General features: G+C 46.4%; 1 protein-coding gene across 2 annotated transcripts in view; it reads left to right on the top strand.

The window, feature by feature from the left end:
• Window positions 1–23,821, top strand: part of STK24 (serine/threonine kinase 24) — a 139,290-nt gene that overhangs the window by 73,407 nt on the left and 42,062 nt on the right. The gene's annotated exons all lie outside the window — the stretch shown is intronic.

A 23,821-nucleotide genomic window follows, 5' to 3' on the forward strand; every position in this document is an offset into this window, starting at 1 on the left:
CTGAGTGATTTCGTTTTCTCCTGCTGTCAACACTAGGACGAATACCCTTAGATTCCAGGCAAGTGTGAAACGGTGGCCCTGGGCCGGGAGCCTGCAGGCCACTGTCTTGCTAATTTGCTCAGACTTTCAAAGCTTTCAGCCCTTTGGCTGTTGAGCTGGGATTTAGGGCCAGAGGTTCCTCATTCCTGGTCTATGGTTAGCTTCCCTGCACCTGACGGCTGTCCTCTTATGTTCTTCTCTCCCATTTTCTTACTGGATTCCCTCTCACCGGTGGTGTGTTCTCCTTCTACAGAGGGTATTTCAGGTATTTATTCAGTAGTTCAGCCATTTTACAAAGTCAAAGAAGGGAGAAGGGGGTATCGGTGGAGCAGACACAGTGGCACTGGCTTGCTGGAGGCATCCTCGCTGCGCGTTTACGGAGGCCTCGTGTTGACCAGCGCCATCCTTTGCACTTAGGCCTCTGCTCACAGGTCAGCACGCCCTTTGTATGTGGCCAGTGAGGTCCCCCTGAAAGCCTGAGCAAATTAGCAAGATGGGGGCCTGCGGGCTCCTGGCCCAGGGTCACCGTTTCACACTTGCCTGGAATCTGAGAGTATTAGATAACATCTTCAAAAGACCGTATTTGTCCTGGTGTTGAATTCTTACTCACTGCCACCTTATTTATTGGGTAGTTCAACTGGAGAAATTCTTGCCTTACACGTGTCCATGGTTTTAGTCCATTTTCAGTGCTTCACCAATGCTCACCTCTGTACTCATATGTATTAAATGATTGAATTTGAATTGGTGCCAGTAGCTATGCCACACTTGGACATAGATCCAGAAGCTTAGCCAGGGTCCACAAGTCTGTCCTTTGTGTATAGGTGGGAAATTGCTCTGTGTGGATGATAACGGAGGAGCTGCTTCAACTGCCGGAGACATCGCCCTGTGAGCTCAGCAGGGCAGTCCTTGTCCTCCCCTCCTGTGCTAACATCAGCTGCTGCCAGGAGCCTCATTTTGATTTTGTGGTCCTGCACCTTCCTTTGTTAACACTGCTGTGTTCCTCACCTGTGGATGGTCACGGTCGCCTATGAAACCGGGCAGTGATTACATACTTTCTCGTTGCAGCCGTTCCAGTTATTAGGAATCCAGCTGTCCGAAAAGCTGTATCCTTCCTGACGACCTGTATTTTATTTCCTTGTCACCTTTGCATCCTAGCGCAGGTCTGTGGGAACATTGCTCTTTTTGTCTGACAGTTCAGACCCACTGGGCTCTAGAGAATTGACTGATGTGTTGGAGTTAGTTCCTGGTCGTTTCTGGAGTGGTGACGGGTTTAGATTTTTGCCTTTTGAAAACCTACTAGACCTGAAACTTCCTGGTGTTTCGGCGAGTCCTTTTGTCTGTGGCAGTTCATCTTTAGAGAAGTAAATTAATTTGTAGGTGATCTTTTTCTCCTCCTTTTTTGATTGGCTATCTAAAACATATTTGAATCAAACTTTTAAAACACAGATAACTCTCAGAAAACTCTTCATGAAAAGATTTTTTTGTCTTCCTTTGTGTGTCTGATACACAGATAACTGTTAACAGTATTCAATTTCCATTATTCACATTTCTGTAGTGATAAGGATCAAGTATCTGCAGGCATTTCTTTGTCCCGGGAAAAGCAGATTTTTTCAAGGAAATGATGAGATGATATATAAGAGAACATACATAAATACTTTTGCTAGCTGTGCAGTTAGTTAGGAAGTATTGATGTTTTGACATTGCGTGGCTGTTGGTTACTGCAGATGGAATTGCGGAAAGGAATTTACATAACCTGTTAAGAGTCCAAGCATTGTTGCACTGGATTAGGTACTCAAGTTAGTTTACAGAATTTTGATTATTTTTGGTTGGCTTAGTATGAGATTGGCTTTCTGATTATATGCTTCAATTGGATCTAATGACTTTTCCCTGTCATTATAAGTGGAATCAGTGGAGATAGGTCAATGACAAGGTTGATTATAAACCAGTGCTTACAGAAGCTAATAATCTGCAGTCTTCATTTACATACATGCTTCTGCTGTTGCTTCCAGCCAAGGCTGGTGTAGGATGGCACATGAATTTTGGAGTCATTATTGATCATATATTTCCAACAAGTGTGATGAGGTGGAGTTGGCTTAAGTTGAAATGTTTAGTGGAAAACATTGGTTCATTAAAAGTAACAGTGGATACAGCTCTTTTTTGAGAAGGAATTACTATTATGTTTGCTGTCTACACTGAGGTGTGGCATGAAGCCTTTCTCCTGTCTCTTTTATACCTTGGTGGATCTGTGTTTCTGGACACTTTTCCTTTTGAAAGTTGAGATCCTGTTCAGAGGCTGACAGACTTGTCCCTAGAAGAAAGGGGGCATAAATATGCCAAATGCAAAACCACAATGATTTCTTTGATTGCAGGGACCTTGGGGCCAGCTTGCGGTAAGAACTTGCCTTTAGAAGATCCTTTGGTTCCCATCAGTGTCTCCCTCTCCTCAAAGGGATGGCAGCCCTATGGACAGTGGGCACATGACCCTGACATCGACAGACTCCCACGGAGGTAAGCTGCTCTGTCAGCGTTGCCCAGACAGACATGCACCTTCCTCATTAGCCTGAACCTGCCTCCATCCACACCTTGTGCACATGTGGATGGAGTACTGGAGGCTGTTTCTTTTGCTTCCAGCCAAGGGTAGGGATCATCGACCTCAGGTGAAAAATAGCCTTTCCTCTCCTGGGCTTAGAAATGAGTGGAGAGAAAGCAAGCTCTAGCAGCTTCCTCCTGGTTGAGGATGGAGTTCCCCTGAGATAGTGCTGTTTAGATAGTCACGGACGACTCCACAGCTTTGTTTCTGCCCCTCACCACACAGTAGGCTTCGTTCTCACCATGAACCACTGTTGTCATTTGGGGACAAGTTGTAAGAGTCTATTTCCCTTCTTACATTAAAGGAGAAACTGTCAGCGGGGTTGCTGTTAACCACTGTGGTGGTCACCCTGACCTGAGTCTGGTGCTAGTGTTTCAGAGGCGAAGCTCAGACTTTTCTAGAAGGTATTATTCCGGATCCTGACCCAGGGAAGGAAATCTGCACTTTCCCAGAAAAAAGCTACAGACTGGAAAATGGATTGCAACCTTGGACAGGCTTGACTGTTGGTGACAGAAACTCTACTTCCTCCTGCTCTGTTCTCTTGTTATTAAAGGGATGGATGTATCAGAGCAAGTGTGTGTATGTGTTGTTTTAAAGTTTTTTTGTCTTCAGTTAAGGTCGGCTTCAGGGTTGAGAGAAGAGAAATTTTCATTTGTGTGCTTGGGAAAATCTGCTAGGAATGAACTTTCACTTTTACTGTTTAAAAGTAAAAATATCTTTGGAAGCTAAGGAATGGCTGCTGGGATAAGTTGATTTTAACCCAAATGTGATCTTTCTGTCTTTCTCGATAGACTTCGCATCTCCCTTTGGGACAGTAATGAGGACAGTGAGTGTGTTTGGCCATCGCAGGTGTAGGAGGTGGAGGCAGATTCGGCGTGGGTGGCTTCTGTAGGCAGATGCGGGACTGTGCGGGGCAGCTGCAGTGTTTGTCGCTGGTTGCTGTGGTCAGCGGGAGTCGTGGCATGTTCTTGGGGACACTCACATCTCTCTGAACATTTCTTTTATGACAGTGCAGTTTTAAAAAAGGAAAAATCTTCAGTGGTAACGTTTTTTTCTGTCTCTCATTCCTACCCTTTAAGATTATCTTTGTGACTTCTAAGGATATTTTAAGCTCACAGTCACACTTGGAAGCAGTGCCCTTGTAAGGCTCTGCCTAGTGTGGCTGTATCAGGAAGGTCATTCCTGGTTCTTACTTGTGCTTCTCCTTTCCACATCTCCCACTGGCGTGCTGACTTTCCAAGGGGAATGTGAAGCTGTTCGGAGTCCTCGCTCTTGCCCTTTATTTCAGGGACTGTGTGAACGAGCAGCAGCCACTTTAATGTGAGGCAGCCATATCAGCAATGAACTTTCACTTGCTGCCAGGAGGTCATAAACGCAAGGTTACGAAATGAATTCTAGCTTCAGCTCTTGGTTTAGTAATGTACCAAATTTGGTATTACTTTTTTTTTTTTTTTTGGATTTAATCAGTTTCTGCCCTCATTTTCTATTTGGGAAATTAAAACTGGTCTGTTGGCATGGCTGGTGACAAAGCAGCAGGCACAGTCTTAGTCTCTGAGTTTCTGCTGCTGTCTTTGAGTGCGTGTAAGTGTTGGGTAACACCCTACTGAATGTGCCACAGGTGTGTGGAGTTGTGTTCATCTTTAACTTGTTTTTTTAAAAAACACTCTCTTGGTAAATTGGGATCTCCTATTGAAAACTATTTGTTTGGCAGTTGGGTTTATGCCTGGAGCCCCTAGAGCACATTTAACTGGTTGGTGGTCAGTTTTAATATACTGGAAACACACACACACACACACACACACACACACACACACGGAAAGTATTTCTAATATATTCCGTATGGGATATATGAGCCCTTAATTACCTGAAAATCTGAAGTGTCTTTCCTCACAGGTAGTAGTCCTTTCCTCACAGGTAGTAGTCCTCTCAGGTGTTTCCTTTTTAGAATTGTAAATGGAATTTCACATATACAAAGAAATTAGGATTCCCAGTGCCATCTTCTCCCTCCAGTAGCATATTTTGTGTCTTAGCTTTCTGTTGTTAGAAAGACTGGGTACTTACCATAGACTGGGTGATTTATAGAGAAATGTGTTTTTCACAGTTCTGGAGGCTGGAAAGTCCAAGAGCATGGTGCTGGAATCTGGCGAGGGCCTTCTTGCTGTGTCATGACGTGGCGGGAAGAGCAAGCAAGCTTGTGTGAAAGAGAAGGGCACCAGGGACAGGACTTGCCGTGTAACGACCCACGCTCATGATAACGAACCTGTTCCTGAAGTCATCACGTTAATACATTCATGAGGGCTCTGTCCTTATGACTCAAGTACCTCTTGTAAGGCTCCACCTCCTAACACTGTGGCATTGGAGATTAAGTTTCTAACCCATGAGTTTTGGGGGACACATTCAAACCATAGCGTTATGACCGTGGAAGTCATTTTGTGTCCAAAGGTCTTTATTCCTACTTGATCCTAAGACCCTGTTTCTAGGGCTTTAAGACCTAGAGTAAGGTGTCAGTCTTTTCCTCCTGCCCCATCTTTTATCGACTCATTGATTCCTATATTTACTGGACCCAGCTGCTCTGCTTCGGGCCAGGAACGCAGATAGGAACATAGCAGATGTGGCCCTGCACCCAGAACTTCTTTGGTGTGGTGAGGGAGAGAGACAGATAACCAGGCAGTTGCCACACTGAGTAAGTGCTTGGATGATCAGCGCAGAATTTTGCTTTGGGAACACAGGAGAGGGAACCATTCAGGACAAGAGGCCCCAGGAGGCCAGGGTTGGGGAAGAGTAAGATGGGGCAATAGCTTCCTGGATCAGTTTTTAGAGTTGTCTGCTGGCTTAGGGTTGGAGAGCTGGGGCAGCAGCTTAAAGAGAGGACCCTCCATTGGCATAGCGGACTCAGCAGGAACACCCGCAGCAGCACCCTGGGACAGAGGGCGAGGAGTTGGGGGAAATTTAAGGAGATAACTAGGAAAATTTCTTAGTAAAGACACCAAACTGATAGAGCAACAGAGGAAAGCCAAATGGGGACCTTGGGCCATGTTGGAGAGCAGACAGGTTTAGGGGAGCTGCTTACTCTGCTTACCTCACCATAGAGATGATACATGAGGATTGGCCAATGTCAGATAACTGACTTTATTTTTTAAAATTTTTTATTTTTAAATTTTTTACTTAAACGTTTTTATTTTTAATTTTTGTGGGTACATAGTAGGTGTATATATTTATGGGGTGCATGAGCTGTTTTGATACAGATAACTTATTTTGAATTGTATTCTGCCAATCAATTCTATCATGTACCTAATTTTTGTAGTTTATTATTCAGATAAGGCGGTTTTCTGCTCCTAAACTGGGGGGAAATCAGAATTTTCACTTGAAAAATTCGTGTTCTAAAAGTTTCACAGAGGTAGGTTGCAGCCTCCTCAGTTCCTGGGGTTCTCTACTGGAGTCTCTCTTGGCTGCCCCAGCCCTCCTGGCCCCCGCCCCACCCCTGGCTGGCCAAGGAAGAGGAGGATTGGGCCGTGCACAGTGCCTGCCTGGAGCACACCACAGCTCTGTGAGGAGGGAGCGTGCAGGTTCAGGGCGGCTCCCCTCCTGGGGTTGCTCCGCTCCACAGGCCACTCCTGTGACTCCACAGTGAGTAGTCGGTGCAAGCGAACCCGACTTCAGTTCCTGAAAACTGAACTGTTTTTGGTCAGTTTGCTTAATTAGAGACTGAAGAGTTTGAAACCACACATAAGAGGTGTGAATAATGTGATAATAAATATTGTTGGAACCCTCTGTTGTGGTTTCCCTTTTTCCCCCCTTATATTCTCATTTCACAGTTGTAAACAGTAACTTGAATGTGTGTTGGTTAGTGTGACATGGACATGCATGTTTTACTCATCGGATGTAGTAAGAAAAGATGTGGCTACTTAAGAAAATGGAGGTGTGTGACATTAGAAGTCTAGGTGTGTCATTAAAAAATGTGAGCATTCCAGTGTTCTCCCGGGTCTCTGGAATCATGAAATTTGCCACGAACATCACTTACACTGTGTTTTATTAAGTTGGGCCTACCCAACACTTGTCTGTGTGCTAAATCTAATTACTGTCATAGTTGGGCTTGTGGACGGGTTGGGGGAGGATGGGGGAAGGAATGGGCGAGGTCTGGGAGGAGGCACAGCAGAAGGGTCTCAGACTGACTAGTGAGCCCATGGTCATGGGAGTGGTGGGGGGCGGGGGTGGGAAGGTTTGAACTAAGGTTGTGTTTCCATAGGAGTCCCATTCTTTGAGATGTTAGTAGGTGCCACCTGGTCTCATGAGTTTGGATGTATCAGATTTAGCAGATTTCTGTTACAGTATTCTCAGAGCTTTTGGGACTCTTTGAGGGAGGTTTAATATGCAGCATTTCCTGACAGTATTTAATTGTGAGACACCCCTCCCCTTTCTGAATAGTAAATTTCAATTCCATATCAAGACCATGGCAGAGCTTTCTTTTAAATAGCTTCTGCAGCCAACACACTTGGGAAGATGAGGCCTTAGGAAACATGGTTAAGAACCTAAGTCCAGAGATGCTACGTGTAGTCAGTAATAGCTTTCTGTGGGCCTCCTGCTCATTTCCTGTGGTTGAACTGCATTTCTTAAAATGTTTCTTTTTAAAACTAGATGAAGTGACAAAGGACCATGAAGCATTAAATAAAAGGCAGTTCCTGAAATAGCATATTAATGTTTTAAACAGTTTTGTTTTCCAGTAAATAGCTTTCTGAGTGATGTAGTGGGATTTGAGAGAAAAGAAGCTGTAAGGTATTTGTGAATGTCCTGTTCCTTAGGAAGCACAAAGTAACACTAGCACACACATCACAGGAGCTGAACTCTGTAGTAGATTAAAATCTTCAACAGATTGAGAGATTGAGGGGATTAAAGGGTTCTGATTAACACTGTAGCCTGAAATCTTTTTGTCTCAATTTTTCATGTTCTCTGCTTCAGGTGGGTGTGGCTTAGGCTCTCCTGCATTTAGTCCTTTCAGTTAAGAAGTTAGTCATTGTTGGGAGTGTGGAATGCGGTTGTGGGCAGGCTAGGTGACCTCTGCCCTTAGCTTTGGGCAGCAAGACCTTGTCTTTCCTGATCAGGGCTTCCAGTGCTTCCGCTGGCCCTTCCTTACCTTGGTTACGGATCAGTGCTGCCTGCTTACTCTTGGCACACTCTTCTAGTCCAAGCCTGGGTTTCCAGTCTCTGTACCTGGCCTGCCCCCTCTCCATCTCAGATCCACGCAGGGAAGCGATGACCCACCCCACCCCTGAAATGCCCCATGGAAACATCACATTCCACCTGCCCCAGCAGTGAGTTCTTTTAGCTGATGAGCCAGGACTCAGTGAATCAGAAGTTACCTTTTGCAAGGGATTGATGAGAGGTTGCTTCCTTCCATAGACAGTAACTCCAAGTGGGAGTTACTGGTGTGTACCAGGAGGGTGTGAAAATGCAGATGCCGCATCCCCACCCGACTGACCTGATTTAAATTCCCAAGGTGCAGGATTCCCTCTGCTGTGCATCTGAGAAACATGTTCATGCCTTGCGAGGGTGAATGTGTGGAGAACATTAGGCTCTTATTTGAAGCTGTTTTTGTTTTTGTTTTGGGATAGAGTCTGTCTCTGTCACGCAGGCTGGAGTGCAGTGGCGCAATCTTGGCTCCCTGCAACCTCTGCCTCCCGGATTCAAGTGATTCTCCTGCCTCAGCCTCGCGAGTAGCTGGGATTGCACCACTATGCTGGCTAATTTTTGTATTTTTAGTAGACAGGGATTCGCCATGTTGGCCAGGCTGGTCTCGAGCGCCTGACCTCAAGTGATCCACCTGCTTCGGCCTCCCAAAGTGCTGGGATTACAGGCGTGAGCCACTGTGCCTGCCTGAAGCTGTTTTCAGAGGAACTGTGTTGAAGGTCCTCATGGAATCATGAATGATTTCTTGGAGACAGAAAATCTGGAGACAGAGTTACCAGATTTTCCCTAGTGACCGTCTGGGATGCCTCAGCCTGGCTCGGTCCTGCTTTCCCTTCCCTTTCTGTGCCACTGGCTCCTGCTGTGTCTGCCATGGGTCTGCAGACAGGAGGACATGGGCAGGTAATGCTTCCTGGATTCTTGTACAGGGTGTACAGTGGGGAGATGGCATGGGAGGAGGGACAAAGAAACCATTCTCTCATGTCCATCTAACCTGACAGCCAGGTGTTCAGTTCCAGGCCTTGGGCAGCCAGGTCCAGCCCCAGAGGTCCTTACACACCACTCTTCCACTTGCAGAGAAGACTCACCAGAATTTAGGGGCTCATCCCAAGTTACAGGATCCCATTCTTTCCCAACCAGTGCCCTCATTTTACCAGCAGACACCCGATGAGGCTGGGAGGTCAACTTGTAACTTGTCATTCAGCCAATCACAGGATGAGGTCCTGGGTTTGCTTTTCAGCAATCTCAGCCCAGTGACTGCAGGAGGAGAGATTTTCCCTCAGGCCACACCTAGCTGCTCTTAGATGATTTGATGCAGTGCTTGAGCTGAGCATTTGAATTCCTTAGTTCATCCTAGTCTTTGACCACTTTGTCCGGTGACATTAGGAGCAACCAACCAACATCATATTCTCAGTTTTTCAAAGATGTTGGAAGGGATCATACACAGAGTTAACTTAGACCCTTCTTATAAGTCTTTAGAGTATCTGGTGCAGACGTCTATCATATCCCTATCAACAGTTCAAACCATAGACCATCAGTGCTCACCTAACTGCACACAACATCATTAGCATCTTAAGATGTAATCAGATGAGAGAGTCAATTCCAGAAACTCCAAAACCAATGCAGAAGAAGCGTCCATAAGACTTTGTTCCTCTAGAACCACTCTTGGTGCCAAAATATGTATAGTGGGATGGGAGCTTGGGACTCCCTGAAGAGAGTTGGTGGCTCAGTTGCTGAGTGCAGCCAGCCCCACTTGGTCATTCTTGATGAACTGAGAGATAGATTCCTTTAGAGAGTCAGTGTCACAGTTCACAGCATCTGTCCCCAGGGACACTGTGGCCTGTTGTTTTTCCATTGCTGTGCCAGTTTTCTCTACACATCCTGGTATCCACCCAGCTTGCACCAGGGATGGGAGGAAGATGCTGCCTTCTCTTCGTCTATCTAAATGAGAGACAAGCCAATGGGCAAGTCTTATAGTCAGGATGTGGGTGGTTCACGGAATTTGTGTTAGTGGCTGGAGCTGCCCTCCTCAGCTTTGCCAGCAGGGCCCAGGTCTCCTGAGCCACCTCTGTTTTAGGAGCTCTTGAATTCCTCAAAGACCACGGGTCATTTGAGGTAAGCAGTGTGAGATTGGGACAAGAGGTTCTGACCTCTCTTTCATGGTGTCCTGGTTTTCACTGGGGCATCACCACTGCATCTGTGACATGGAAGGTAGAATAAGGGAACAGAAACATTGGTGTCTTAACTCTTCTTGATCTGGCAGGCAGGGAAAAAGAAGTGTGCATTATGAATTTTGTTCATAGTCTGCCTGGAGTTTGTGGTGAGAGACTGTAAACCAATCCTAAAATACATGGTTAATCCCACCTTCCCAAGTGCTGTGGAGAAAACTGGGGCACAAGGAGGCTTGGGTGGGGCTTCTGGAGCCCTCAGTGGAGGGGTCAGGGAGCAGCTCACAGGGAGGGGGTAGCTTTGAGGCAGACGCTAGAGGAAGGCAGTGAGGAAGCATGACTGTGCCGCGGGCGGGGAGGTGGCCAGAGCAGGGGTGTGCCGAGGAGTGGGCTTGGCAGCCAAGGGGTTGCCTGTACCTGGGACTGCTCGGCACCTGGCCTCTGCCAGAATCGGAAATGGGTTTCTTGCTCCTAGAAATAACGGTCCCAACACTGCCCTACTCTAATCTCAGCATGTTAAAACTCGGAGGAGGGGAGTAGAATGTGTACCTGCAGATGATGTGGTTTGTGCATTTCACTATTTTGTGACTTCTCTGTGTTGTTTTCTTAGGTTTTTGGCTGGTGATTTTAAACAAAATTGATTTAAGGTTACTTCCAAACGTCTGTCCTGTTTCTGTGCCACTTCTGTCTGTTTTCACCATTTGTTGGCTCCGATTAATCAACTCTGCCCTCTAAAGGAACGGGTTCTGGGTTTGTGATTCTCTTTAAGTGGCGCAAATATAATAAGCAGAGTCTGCAAAGTTTTATAAACAGGATCACATGCGTGGCTCCTTTTAGTGGCAGTTTCCCCAGAGGTTTGTAAGTTGGATTTTTATTGCATTGAAGAGGGGCACAGTGTTCTCTGAGAACAGCCAAATCGTTGATCTCGTGTGGGGACACACCCAGAGGAGCCCTTCCTGGGGACATGGAGGGTTTTTGTCTGGTGGCCGTTGAGTTACTCTAGTCATTGGTTTCTGGTTGCGCAGCCACAGCCCACCGAGGCCCAGCGATGCTGGGGACTTCTCTCTCTTTGCGCAGTAGCCTCACGCCCTCCTTTGATGTGGTAGGGCAGTCGGAGTTGACTTATTTTTTCCATGAGAATTCTCTTCCTCTGAGCAATAAACAAAATCTTTATCCTTGTGACTTGAGTTAGGATTGTGGCAATTCTCCCTTCCACTTTTGCTGCCCTCGCCAAGGGTTGGAAATCAGACTTGTTTATTCCAAACACGAGAATTCTCTGGTTCTTACGAGCATGCTTGCTGCTGCTTGACACAGTCCTCACTTCCCTACATCAGTGTCTGCTCATCTGCTTAAATCATCCCACCTATGGGCTCCCAGCAGGGAACCTGGAGACCTTCATCCCCTCCCGCATGAGTGCAGGGCAGCCATGCACCAAGGCTTCCTTTGCCATTTGGAAGTCATCGGCTGCCTCCCTGATCAGTCTGGCACAGCTGCAACTTCTGGGAGAGGGAGAAGCACATCTGTTTTCTCTGAGAAAAATCTTTAGTATGCAAGTATCTGTCCTTGAGCTTTTGTGGAATATTGAAATGGTCCATGGAGCCCATGGTATCAGACTGTAGTGCGACCATGGGTAAAGGCAAAGCTATTTGCCTTTGGGTGAACTAAACACATCAGCAAGGATGAAACAAATCAGCAAGGAAATCTTGCTGTGAAATCACAAGGGAGTACATTTCATTTCGCAATCAATTATGGGGAAAAAATTGTAGGCTCAGTGCCGAAGATAATATAAAAGATCTGCTTTGAAATGTTTCCGACGACAGGGACTATGATCCCTTTCTCTCTGCTGAACACACTGTCCTAGTATAACTGAAAAAAGCCCCCGAAGATATTTGGCAGCTTCATTTTATGTTTTTTTTTTCTGTCCAGAAAGTCGAATGGAATTAAAATTCCAATTAGGCTAAATATTTTACTTCTCCAAAAAGAAATTCAGTTCTGTTTTCTGGCTAATGTTACCTATAATTTAAAATAAGTATTAATGGCATTTTTAGTTCTTTTTGTCTCAATATGCACATTCTGCAAATTTAAACCTCTGTCTGGAGTATCCAAACACATCTGATATATTCCAATAAGATAATTATGCCATATTCTTTCTTTTCTAAAACTTCTATATTCCTGAGTAAATTTCTACAATGTGATCTGATACCAGAGATCACAAATGTTAATTAGATTGTGGAATAAAGGACTGTAGGTAAGTAATTAAAGAGAAGACTTATTTCCAGGGAGGCAAATCAGTTCTCGTTCCGCAGTTCTTGTAGCGCAGCATGGTTTCCAGGCATGTGAGTAAATAAAGACATCTGCTTCAAAATAAGGAAAGTGGGCTGCGGGAACCAGGCCCCTTTCTTGAATCCTGTCTGTTAGTAACAAGTTGTCGTGGTTGTTGCTGACATGGGGCCTGGTTTGCTGGGTGCTAGACGGAGCTGGGAGGCTGTTTCTTGGAGCCCGCCGTCCTGCCACCGGGTTTTATGCGCTGCCACAGGGCATCCTCACCGAGGCATTGGTGGTGGTTCCTTCCGTGCTGGATGCAGTGAGGAGCAGCTGTCTCTGCACCCCTCCTGTGGGTCGCAGACCCTTCTCCTGGGCCTTTAGCTAGGTGTTTGTGCCCCAGTGCGGGTGCCCTTGGATTTGCATGTCTGACCCTAGTGCAATGTGACTGTTTCAGTAGCTCTCGGCTAACACACTTGTTATAAATCAAGAACACATTGATTTACATAACCGACAGTTCCTTCTGGAATAGAATTGTGCAGAAAATAAAAATGAAGTAGCAAAGGTAGGAGGGAAGAGAACCAGAGGGTTCCAACACTAGAAAAAAATCCCTCAGGACAATCAAGCATCGGACAGCCACAGTGAACAGTCCCTTCCTTTGGAAGCTGTTTAGCTTGGGATTCAACCCTACACGTGGCAGTGGAAATATATGAATTTGTCACCCATGCATTTGAAATACAGCATTTGGTGTTCGTGAACCTACTTATTCCATAAGTTATTCTTATAATACTGTTAGAGGCACTTCTTAAAAATTTTGCAGAATACCATTAAGTCTTTATTCTTTCTCAGACATACTCACTTTCTGACTTGGTCTTGTTTGGTCTCTTAGGGCTGGGTCTTGAAAGAATTAATGCTAAGTCATAAAAAATCACTTTTTTGGTTTTATCGATATTTGTAACGTGTTACGTATTGACCATTAAGATTGCCACCTAGCAGAAGAACAATATTGTAATTATTAGAAATATTTCACTTTTGCAGAAAGAACACATTACTAGCTTCATAGTAAGATTATGGCATGGAACTTACCTGACTTAGCAGTTGGTAATCATTGGCTGTGATGTTTGCTCTTTAATGAAGATGGATGAGGAGGAAAGAAAAATCTCTCTCTTCCCTCCCGGGGTACTTTTTCCTACTTCTTTTTGTTGCTTCTTTTCTTTTCCCTCAGATTTAGGTTATTTGTAGTTGTATTTCCCTGATTGCTTTGTAAGCATCCTTAAGTTTAAGCAGAATGTTTTTATTCCTGTTAGTATCTGTTAGAATTTAAGCACAGAAACTTTCCATTAGCACATTTATTGTGCCACATTTGTGTTTATGGAAAAGAGGAACACCTCTGTACATATTGTGTGCGGACGCACGCATGCAGCCCTTTCCAAAAGAGATGGTCTGTGACATAAATCCCAAGAAGAATGTTTTAGGGAATGCCCAGTGTTCTTTCCAGTTTATTAAAGGGGATCAGAACAGGAGTTCTTAAATCTGGCATGATGGAATGAGGCATGTAAATCTTTCAAATTACAGGCAATTGTTTTCATAACTTGATGTACTTTTTGGACAGTCAGATTAGAGTTCATTGGCTTCTAAAAGGAAATCAGTTAAAAATTACATGTTAAGAACAATCGAAGTATTTTTCTTACTGGAATCTTTTATAAATTAATAGTCTTAATTTTTTTTCTTGTGGTTCTTTATTTAGGCTTCTGATGCGATGTCAGGAAATCTGGATTTGAGTCCCAATTTCTCTCCTTCCTTGCCATGTGACCAGGCATCTTAATCTGTAAAATGAGAGAAGGCTGATTACCTAAGGGGACAGGATGATTGGGAGAATCCAGTGGAGTTCTCTTCATGAGGATACTTAGTACAGTATGGGTTGCTGCCGCATGGTACTAATATAAGATGGTGGTATGGATCCTCCCTTCTTGACCAGAGAGAAGCAGACCGAAATTCTGGGGCTGTTTTCTTCCTAAGGAAGCCTGTGGCCACCCCTCGTGAAGGAGAATGTGGCTCTCCTGCTTTCCCAGCTCAAGCCTCTTGAAAACGCTGCATCCTGCCCACCTGGGGGGTGGGCTGTGCTGAACGAATCCTGAGGATTGTTAGAGGTGGGCCAGTGGTATTTGAGAAAAAAAGCTGAAAAAAACTTAAATACCCGGAGACTCTCATACGTCACATACTCATTTCCAAAAGCACCTTTTTTTCCTCCCGTAGAAATGGCCCTCTTTGGGCCAGCCCCTCTCACTAGACTACAGCTCCCTGTTGCAGAGAGGGCTTCGCTCTTCACACACACAACTGCAGCCTCCCTCTTCCTAGCAGTTCTCATCCTTCCTTAACACCAACCTCTTCCTCCTCCTCTCGCCTTGATTTTGGTATTATGTTGTGATGCCCTTAAAAAATACTGTGCCCTGAAGGAGTTGCTAAAATTACCAGGTCCTTCACGTTTTGGAATTATTCAAGGGCAAAACCATTTGAACCTCTTGCGATCTGTTGATTTGTTTACACACACACGCATGTGCACGCGCACACACAGACACACACACACTTTAAAGGAGGTGAGTTGATCTGTTTCTTCACCCACCCTTTTCTGCCTGTCGTTATTCTTTCTTGAGTAAATTTTATTAATAGATTATTGAAATTGTCTAATTCTGTACCAGTTTACTACTGTAAAATTTTGCCATGTATTGCATTAAAATTTTTTTCCTGTCTAAAGATTTTCTCCTTTTATTGCTCTATTGCAAATGGATGTGTTATCTATGTTTTTCCTTGGTTATAGTAATTGGAGGTTATCTATTCTAAAAATCATTGGATTCATTTCTCATCCCAATATTTTTGATTATGCATGTATCTTTATTCTGTTCTTTGCTTTCCTCCTTAGACTTTTGGATTGAACACTTAGTGTTTTTTTGGCTTAGTGATGAATGTATGTAATGCTGTGGGTTTTCTCGAAATAAATCTTTGGCTGGGTTGTACAGCTTTTGGTGTTGCAGTGTTTCCAGTATTATTTGTAGCTAACTTGTAGTGATGGTTTTGACTTTTTTCTTTGATGTGAGGATGTGATCCAGTAATTTTCAGTTGCTTTGTTTTGTTCCTCTCTGTGTTATTCCAGGTTTTATTTTGCACCCCTCTGTTTAAGTTGATGTCGATGTTACAGTGGCTTTCTCCTAATTACTGTTTGTTGCCAGCACAAGAAAACTTCCTTGCTTTTGCTGCCTTTGGGGCCCTCTGGAAGAGGGAAGCCTGAGGTCTCCGTTCTCTCTCCTAATCAGCAGTGATCTCCCCCTACCCCATGTTCATCCCTAAAAATAGTGACTAAGCCACTTGTTGGGAACTTGGACATTAGTTTAGGGTCAGCAGAGAAGGCAGTGCTCACGGGGAGATGAGAAGGGGTGCAGGTCCTGTGTGCTCCTGCTGCATTCTTTAAAGGGGCCAGCTCTACCCCCAGCTCATGGGAATGTGGTGAGGACTGGTGACATGATGTACACCAGGCACCCAGTGCAATGCCTGGCATCTGAAAGGGAAGGACAATGAGTGCTTCCCTCTCCACCCTAGCCAGGCAGCCCCCCGGCTTTCTGTGCTGGGCTGGTCCCCGTACATCTTTGCAGCTCTCCCTCGTTTTCTCCAGAGAACACTTCTCATTCTCCATCCAGCCTCTTCTTCGCTGCGGGAAGCCTCCTCAGGTAGTAGTGACATGATTTGCTACAGAAACTCCATTGTTAATGTAGGCTGCCTTCCCTATGGGAGTGGGTTGGAGACGTTCAGCTGTTGTGTGCCTAAGTTGGACATGTTTGTTTGCGAACACCAGGGAGGATGAGGCCTTCCTTCTATATTGTCCAATCCTGATTTTCTCCAACACCGGAAGCTGTCACTGCTGGCTGGTTCTTTTCTAATAATGATCACTTGGGAGAACGGAAGGCCAGAGCCTTTACCCCGCATTGATTGCGTGGAAGCTTTGACCCTGGACGTTAGTCCAACTCAGCATAGTATGTCCTGCCCCACCCCTTTAATTGTGTTGCTGAGATAATGTAAGAGTTCAAAATGCAGTTTGGGACTAGGGTAGTGTATGGGAAGAGTGACCCACAGGACGTAATGTTCTCCTGTGACTATAGGGTCCTCTTAGTAACGAAAGATAATAAGTGATAGGGCTGGACTTTATTTACCTAGAATGGCTTACATATGATCAATGTGCCCTTTGAGTTAAAAATTTGGCAATAAATAGTTCACTTGTCAGGAAGGAAAAACTTTCTCTCTGTTAGGTTCGGCATTTGGGGCCTGCAGATTAAACTGATAAAAGACATATTAATGGGAGAAAAAGGTTTATATCTATGCACACGGGAGCCAACAAAGGAAGCAGCTGGCTTGGTGAATATCCCACCAGAATGTTTCCTCAGTGTCACAGCAATGTGGGCACCCATCTCCACTCCCTCCCCTGCCTGCCCGCTGTTGCTGTTTGTCCTGGCAGAGCTGGCTCTTTTGGGTATTTGTTGTTGTAGTCAGTGGCTGGTCATTTGTTCTATTAGCAGAAGTTTCGGTGACTTCCTGTTGCTTATTAAATGAACTTTGAACCCCATCAGCTGGCTTCAAGGGTGTCCCTCTCATTCCCAGCTGCCCTCAGTGAACAGGAGTTTTCCTCACCTTCTGCTGGTCTTCTCCACCTGAGCCTGTGAGAAACACACCCCCTGCCCCAGGCTGGCAGGTCATAGCCCTTCAGGGAACAGCTCAGGTGCCGCCACCCTCCTGGCGGTCAGACAGACCTTCCTGAGCAACCAGGCCTTCCTTCCCTGTCTCTTTTGTGGCATCTGCCACTGGCTGTCTGATGCTAATTATTTGCCCACTTTTCTGTTATTAGAAGTTCCTGGAAGCCAGAGCCAGGGTGTTACTCACTCGGCGTTCCCCCCTCAGCCACCTTGGGTACCTAGTAGGTACGTTATGTGTTAGATGAATCGGTCAAGAAATCCTAGCATCTGTGAGCCTGAGGAACAACCAGATAAGCTTTTTGAGCCCAGGAATGGTTCCTGCACTTTGAAGATGGTCAGGGGCTGCTCTGAAGGTAAATTGGGCAGCAGGCTTGGATTTCTCCTGGGTTCGCAAGCCTGCAGTTCAGACAGAGGATGCTGTAGAGTTAACATGGTAACAGTGGTTAAAGTTGATGAGTCTTGCTGTGTACACGGCCTCACTTTATCGCCATTGAAGCCCTTCTGAGGAGCATGCACATTAGTCCTGTGGGCAGGTGGGAAGTGGAGACTTGTTGTAGTTGCCATCAGAGCTGGCCTGGGCGGAGGCAGGATGCAAACCAGGCCTTAAGGTTTTGAAGCCACATGTGTCATCTGCACAGAAAGGTACCTTTTGCAAAAACTCACACTCTTAAGGAAGTCTTGACCCCGCGTGATTTTAATAAAGCCCACTGCACTGTTTATACCTCTTGGTTGTAGCCTTTGGTTACAGCTGGTGAAATGTGGAGGCTGCCGAGGGCATTGCAGGTGCAGAGCAGAGCTGCAGTTTCGAATTCCTGTTTTAAAATCTTCATTGTTAGCTGTGTGGCATCTGCCCTTTCTTGTTTGTCTTTTTTTTTTTTTAAACCTTGGTGGGTTTGTGTGACCTCTGCCAAGCTCCTGTGAGAGTTGTTAATGTGGGGGCCCTGGTTCTGGTCAGTGATTCCGGGTTCTTAGAAAGTACTTCCAAATACTTTGGGGCAAGTTTGCCTGGAAGTGCTATGGTTATTGATACTATGTCTGTATTAATTTCTGCAAGCAAAACCTACCAGAAGCAAAAGCTAGTGTTTGCAGCTCCTATTACAGAAGGCGAATTTTCCCAATATGTTAAAAACTCCTGCTTTTAAAAAAAGGTCAGTAACCCAATAGAAAAGTGGACAAAGGATATACCCAGCTCACAGGAAAGAAAATATGCGTGACTCTTCAATATATGAAGATGTTCAGCCTTACAATAGGAGAAAGAGAAATAAAACTCCCCCGAAGCATCATTTGTGTATGAATGATTAACTGGCTTTAGTTTGCTGGGGCTGCCAGAACAAAGTACCGCAGACTGGGAGGCTTCAACAGGAATTCATTTGCTAACAAACCTGGAAAGGTGTTGGCAGGGTGGGTTTCTTGGGAGGCCTCTCCCCTTGGCTTGTGGATGACCATCTTCTCCCTGTATGCTCACGTGGTCTTCCCCCGTGTGTGTGTATGTGTGTGTGTGTGTGTGTCCTCATCTCTTTTTATGACACCAGCCATACTGGATCAGGGCCCACCCTAATGAGCTCATTGCAACTCAGTCACCTCTTTGAAAGAGTCACATTCTGCGGTATTGGGAATTGGGACTCCAACATGTGAATCATGGGTGTGTGGGAGAGGGAAGCACAATTCAGCCTATAACAATGACAAAAAAAAAAAAATAAAAAAAACTTGATGACACCGTGGCATGGTAAAGGGGGAAATTAGCACTCTCAGACACTGCTGAGGCCATATATGGGACAGCAGCCTCTTTGGAAGTTCACTTGTCAGTATCTGTTAAAAATTCAGATGGAGTCCCTTCACCCAGCAGGTCTACTTCTAGGACCTACCAAAATTGACAGGTGTGCAGCTCGTCCTTGACCCCTGGCCATCAGAGCAAAAAATGGAAACAATGTGAGCTCAATAAAGCATGGGCTAATTATGGTTAAAAAAACGAAGTCCTTTACTGATAGATGTGGACTGCTCTTTAAGAAACTTTAGGTAAAAAGCAAGATAGACAACAGTGTGTGTAGAATGCTGCTGTTTGGGTAAAAGGGGGGTAAGATTTTGCAGGTATTTGCTTGTATGTGCATAACTATTTTTCTCTGAGGTTACATTAGATGCTGTGATGACTCGCTGGGGCAGGGAGGGTTGGTTTGCTGGGTAATGGGGGCCCAGGGTGGGAGGGAGACTTCTCACTCTATATACTTATTTTGACTCCTGAATTAATTAATTAAATGAATATTTTTATTTCCCTGATGAGAAAATTGTATCACGAGGTCGTTCATAACGTAGGTTATTTGATGTCATTTAAAAAACATGACATTATTTTGATTAAAGTCATGGTTGTGTTGAGAATCCTGCTGGTTTATTTTTCTTGGGGAACGCATGCCTCAGAAGTCATGGTTTGGAAGGTTTTTTGAGGACGGTGGTTCCACATCTGCAGGACAGAGCTTGGTCCTTCCCGGAGAACAGGCTGCCACTCAGACGCTCCTGCCTGGAGGCCTCTGGTGCAGAATACGTGAATCACTGTACCAGGCTTCATTTTGCTCAGAAACTACTTAGAATTATTCATTGGGCCCTTTTGGTTTTACCAGGTTCTTCAGAGGCATTTCTGGGTGATGATGTTGATAAAGCTGATGGCACTTTGCATCTGTTGAGCACCATGAACTTTGCCAAGTGCTTTCCTACTCATGATCTCATTTAATTGTCACTGGGAACTGTGAGGTTGGAAGCACAGATCTGATTCCCATCTTGCTGTGGATGAAGAATTTAGAGGGTTTAAATGACTTGCCTGATGTCTCCTGGTAAATGCTGATCTTCCTGCTGCCGGAGTTTCAGTGTATAAGCCAAGATGAGGAAGAATGGCTGAACAGTGCTTCTGGCCCAGGAACCATGTCATACTTGTCAACGTCCATCGTGGGTGTAGTTCAGGGGTTTTCAGTTGGGTGATTTTGCCCTTGGGGGACACTGACGATGTTTGGAGACATTTTCAGTTATCAGAACCTGGGGTGTGTCACCGGCATCTAGTGGGCAGAGCCAGGGGTGCTGCTAAACATGTTGCAGTGCACGGGGAGGCCCGCAACAGAGCTGAGCAGCCCCAAAAGTCAGTGCTGGGGTGGAGGACCCCCTGTGTGGCTGAAAAGAAGAGCCTTGCCTGCAGCCCCCAAAGCCTGTCTCTTGCTTTCTCAAGCTTATCCGTGTGTTCGCCCTTGAACGTTTCTTCCTTCAGATTGTTGGTGGTAGAAATGATTCTTTGGGATCTCGACGGAGACACATTTCAGGGCCCTCTCCTGGCACCCGTGTTGACTGTCTGTTGTCCTGCCTTGCCAGTGCAGTGCTGCAGGGGCGTGGTGTGAGTGCGGCCCACATTATGTATGGGCACCAGAAGACTGAGACTCGGCCTTTACTCTGTCCCCTTTTTCTTTCTTTACTTTTTTTTTTTTTTTAATTCTGGAATACATGTGCAGAACGTGCAGGTTTGTTACATAGGTATACACGTGTCATGGTGGTTTGCTGCACCCATCAACCTGTCATCTACATTAGGTATTTCTCCTAATGCTATCCCTCCCCTAGCTCCCCACCCCCCGACAGGCCCCAGTGTGTGATGTTCCCCTCCCTGTGTCCATGTGTTCCTGTCCCCGCCCCCCTCCACTTCCTCCCATTTCCATGGGAAGGAGGGGAAAGCTGCCATCCTTTGTGGTTGGCGTTGGGTGTTGGGGTCCTCCTCTGTTAGTGGCTGGTGCATGTGGCGCACAGGAAGAGAGCCCCAGGGATGCCCGGCAGGGGTGCAGCTGCTGCCTGTGTCTAGTGAGCTCCATGCAGTCCCCTGGGCCAACCTTCAGCAGCTGGAATGGTTGCACACTTGAAACTGCCTTTGCAAAATGATGACTGAGATGGTGAAAGAGATCAAACTTAACTGACTCCATCTGCTTCTAACCTCCAAGCTGTCCTTGTTCATTCCTGGGCATAGGCTGACCTAACTTTGGGAGAAACTTAGTTTATAGTTTAAACAAAGATGGTAGCAGCCATTTGCCAAAGCAGACCGCCTTCTTTCCTGGATACCAGACTGTTTTTGTAGGACTAACATTAGCCACAAGATTGGAAATTATGGTTTAGGATTCATGCAGCTGGGGGCTACAAGATTCTGACCCACTCTAAACTGCTCCAAAGATCAGTTCCTGAGATATTTTGCAGGCCCTGCACTTGATGGATCAGCTGGTCCCACTCAGATCAATAAACTGGCTCATCTGATCTTGTGGCCCCCCCCCTCCCCGCCCAGGAACTGACTGAGCGCAAGAGGACAGCTCTGGCTCCCTATGATTTCGTCTCTGATCAATCAGCACTTCTGGCTCACTGGCTTCCCCTCACCCACCAAATTATCCTTAAAAACTCTGCTCCCCAAATGCTGGGAGACACTGATCTCAGTAATAATAAAACTCCAGTCTCCCGCACAGCCGGCTCTGCGTGAATTACTCTTTCTCAATTGCAGTTCCCCTGTCTTGATGAATCGCCTCTGTCTAGGCAGCCGGCAAGGTGAACCCATTGGGCGGTGACGCACCCAATGAGGTTGAAAAGCAGGTTCCACCCAGAGTGGAGCTTTTCCTGACGTGATATCCCACCCCCTGGTTGTTGGTGCTGGTGTGTGAGTCACAGGCCCAGCCCAGTGTTTGAGACGCAGTGACCTCAATAAGGACTTGAGCTGGTTTCCTGAGTGCCCTCTGGTAAGCCTTTTGTCTGGGTAGCCTTGCCACCCAGTGCGTCTGCTACCAGGAATGAGCTGGAGGGAAACGGGAAGGCTGTGTTTTTTTCTCCATCTTCCTCTCCAGGAAGGAGGTGGCCTTGGTCCTAAGGCGGGCTTTGCTCTGGGTGGAGAGCTTCTGGACATTCTGTTGTTGCTTGCACGTCCTGGGAAGGATCAGGGTGACACAGAAAACTGGGTTGAGGTGTCCTGCTAGGCCTCCTTAAAGGGAGAAGGTAGCCAGGTGAAGGTTATTTTGTTTGCTTGGCAGGTAGTGACATTGGGGGTCAGATTGAGAGCAGCAGCGAATGGAGGAGGGCAGAGGTTTGGAGTGCAGATGGACGAGGAGGTGGTCACTTGTGCCTTGCTGCTCCAGGAAGCTGCCTGGTGACCCTCAGTTCCCTAAGTCAGCAAAAGATTGTTTCCCAGGGTGTCATATTGCACAGCTGGCTGCAGTGGGGGAAGAGGCGGGGAGATGACCTCCTTGCTGGGAGCAGACTTAATGCCCAGAAAATAGAAGGGATGGAAGCCAGTGAAACCAGTTAAACAGCAGCTGTTAAAAAGGGAGTGGGAGTAGAAATGTCAGAGTTCCCAGGTCTCGTAGAGAAAAGCCATTTAGATTTCCCGTGCCATCTAGAAAGATACTGGTGTTTTCCTGGAAGAGCTTACTGTGGCATGCCCATTCCCCAGGAGCAAGGATTGTGGGAGCCTGCAGGTGAGCGTGTGTGTGAGATGAAGGTGTGCTGAAGGATACTCTGGATGATGGAAGCTTCCCTGAAATCAGAGCCTGGGGTCACCAAGCCTCCTCAAGGCAGGTGCCCGTGACTGGGTGGTTATTGAGCGAGCAACATGCCTGTCCCTCTGAGTTGGGTGTCCGACACATCCTTTGAGGCTTCCGCGCTTGTCAAGACTGAAGTTGTCTTTATTATCTTAGTAGTCAAGGGCATTTAAAAGCTTGAAAAGCGTTCAACATACATTAAACCTTGGGCTGTTTATTTGGACTGTCATAGAATCAACTCCAGATGGCAGGATTTAGTTTGAATTTTGAGAGGAATGCGTTTTATAAACACAGTGCATCTTGCCATTAGCGCCTCCCAGAGTCAATACAAGTTACCCTTCCTTTGTCACAGGGTCCACAGTTAACATTTGCTGAACTCGAGCACACCAGCACTGTCCCTGGGCACTTGAATTTGCTGTTAAGTGGAAAATGCAGAGAAATAAACCTGAAATGAAAATCAGAGCAACAGATAATAAAAGTAAAGTTTGCCTGGGGCGTGGGGAGGGGAAGACAAGTGAAGCCTTTTCCTGACTTGCGGAACCGCCAAAAGTAAAAATGCCTGGGAAGTTGGGATGTGTTCTTCAAGGGTGAGTTCATTTGGAGTCAGCGCAGTGAGACCTGCAGTGGGGTGAGCTGAGGGGTCTTCCTTGGGTGTTCTAAGAGCCAGACGCAGTGCTGTCCCAAAGGGACCAGAGAACTTCAGAAAAGTTTGTTTTCTTTTTCTCCATGCGTGCAAAACCCACCATCGAGCTTTTGAGTCAGCAGCGAAGCAGGCTGATGTCTGAACCCCGTGAACCCGCACTCTGGCGGTGGTGTCCCGTGCCAGCTGTGGGTTCTTGGCTGCTCGCCGTGGCCAGGCTCTTGGCCAAGGCCTCGTGCGGAAGCTCAGGAGACAGCTGCCCAGGCCCCTAGGTTGTGAAGTGGGAGTCGGGATCCAGACCCTGCCCAGGACTGCCCCGTGCCCTGCACTGCCTGCCTCCCCCAGGAGAGTGGGCAGGTTTGCAGGCTTGTTTTCCAGGGAGTAGCACTTTGGGATTTGTGTTTTTAAAGAGAACTCTGCAAGTCAGGAGGGCTGAGTAGCTTCAAGAGAGACCACAGGGAAGGTAGGCGCAGAGCTGGGGACAGTGAGAGCCGGGGCCTTGAGAAGACACAGACACGAGTGTTAGGACAGGCCTGCTTTTCTGGAAAGCTCCCTGAGCGGGGAGAGTGTGGCAGCTTCGGGAGGTGCTGGAATTGGCTGCCCTTCTAGCAAACAGGCAAGCGAGTCGGAAGCCACACTAGGCGGCCCCTCGGCCCACAGGAACCTGG

This window comes from Rhinopithecus roxellana, chromosome 18, assembly GCF_007565055.1.
Source record: "Rhinopithecus roxellana isolate Shanxi Qingling chromosome 18, ASM756505v1, whole genome shotgun sequence".
Lineage (NCBI taxonomy): Eukaryota > Metazoa > Chordata > Mammalia > Primates > Cercopithecidae > Rhinopithecus > Rhinopithecus roxellana.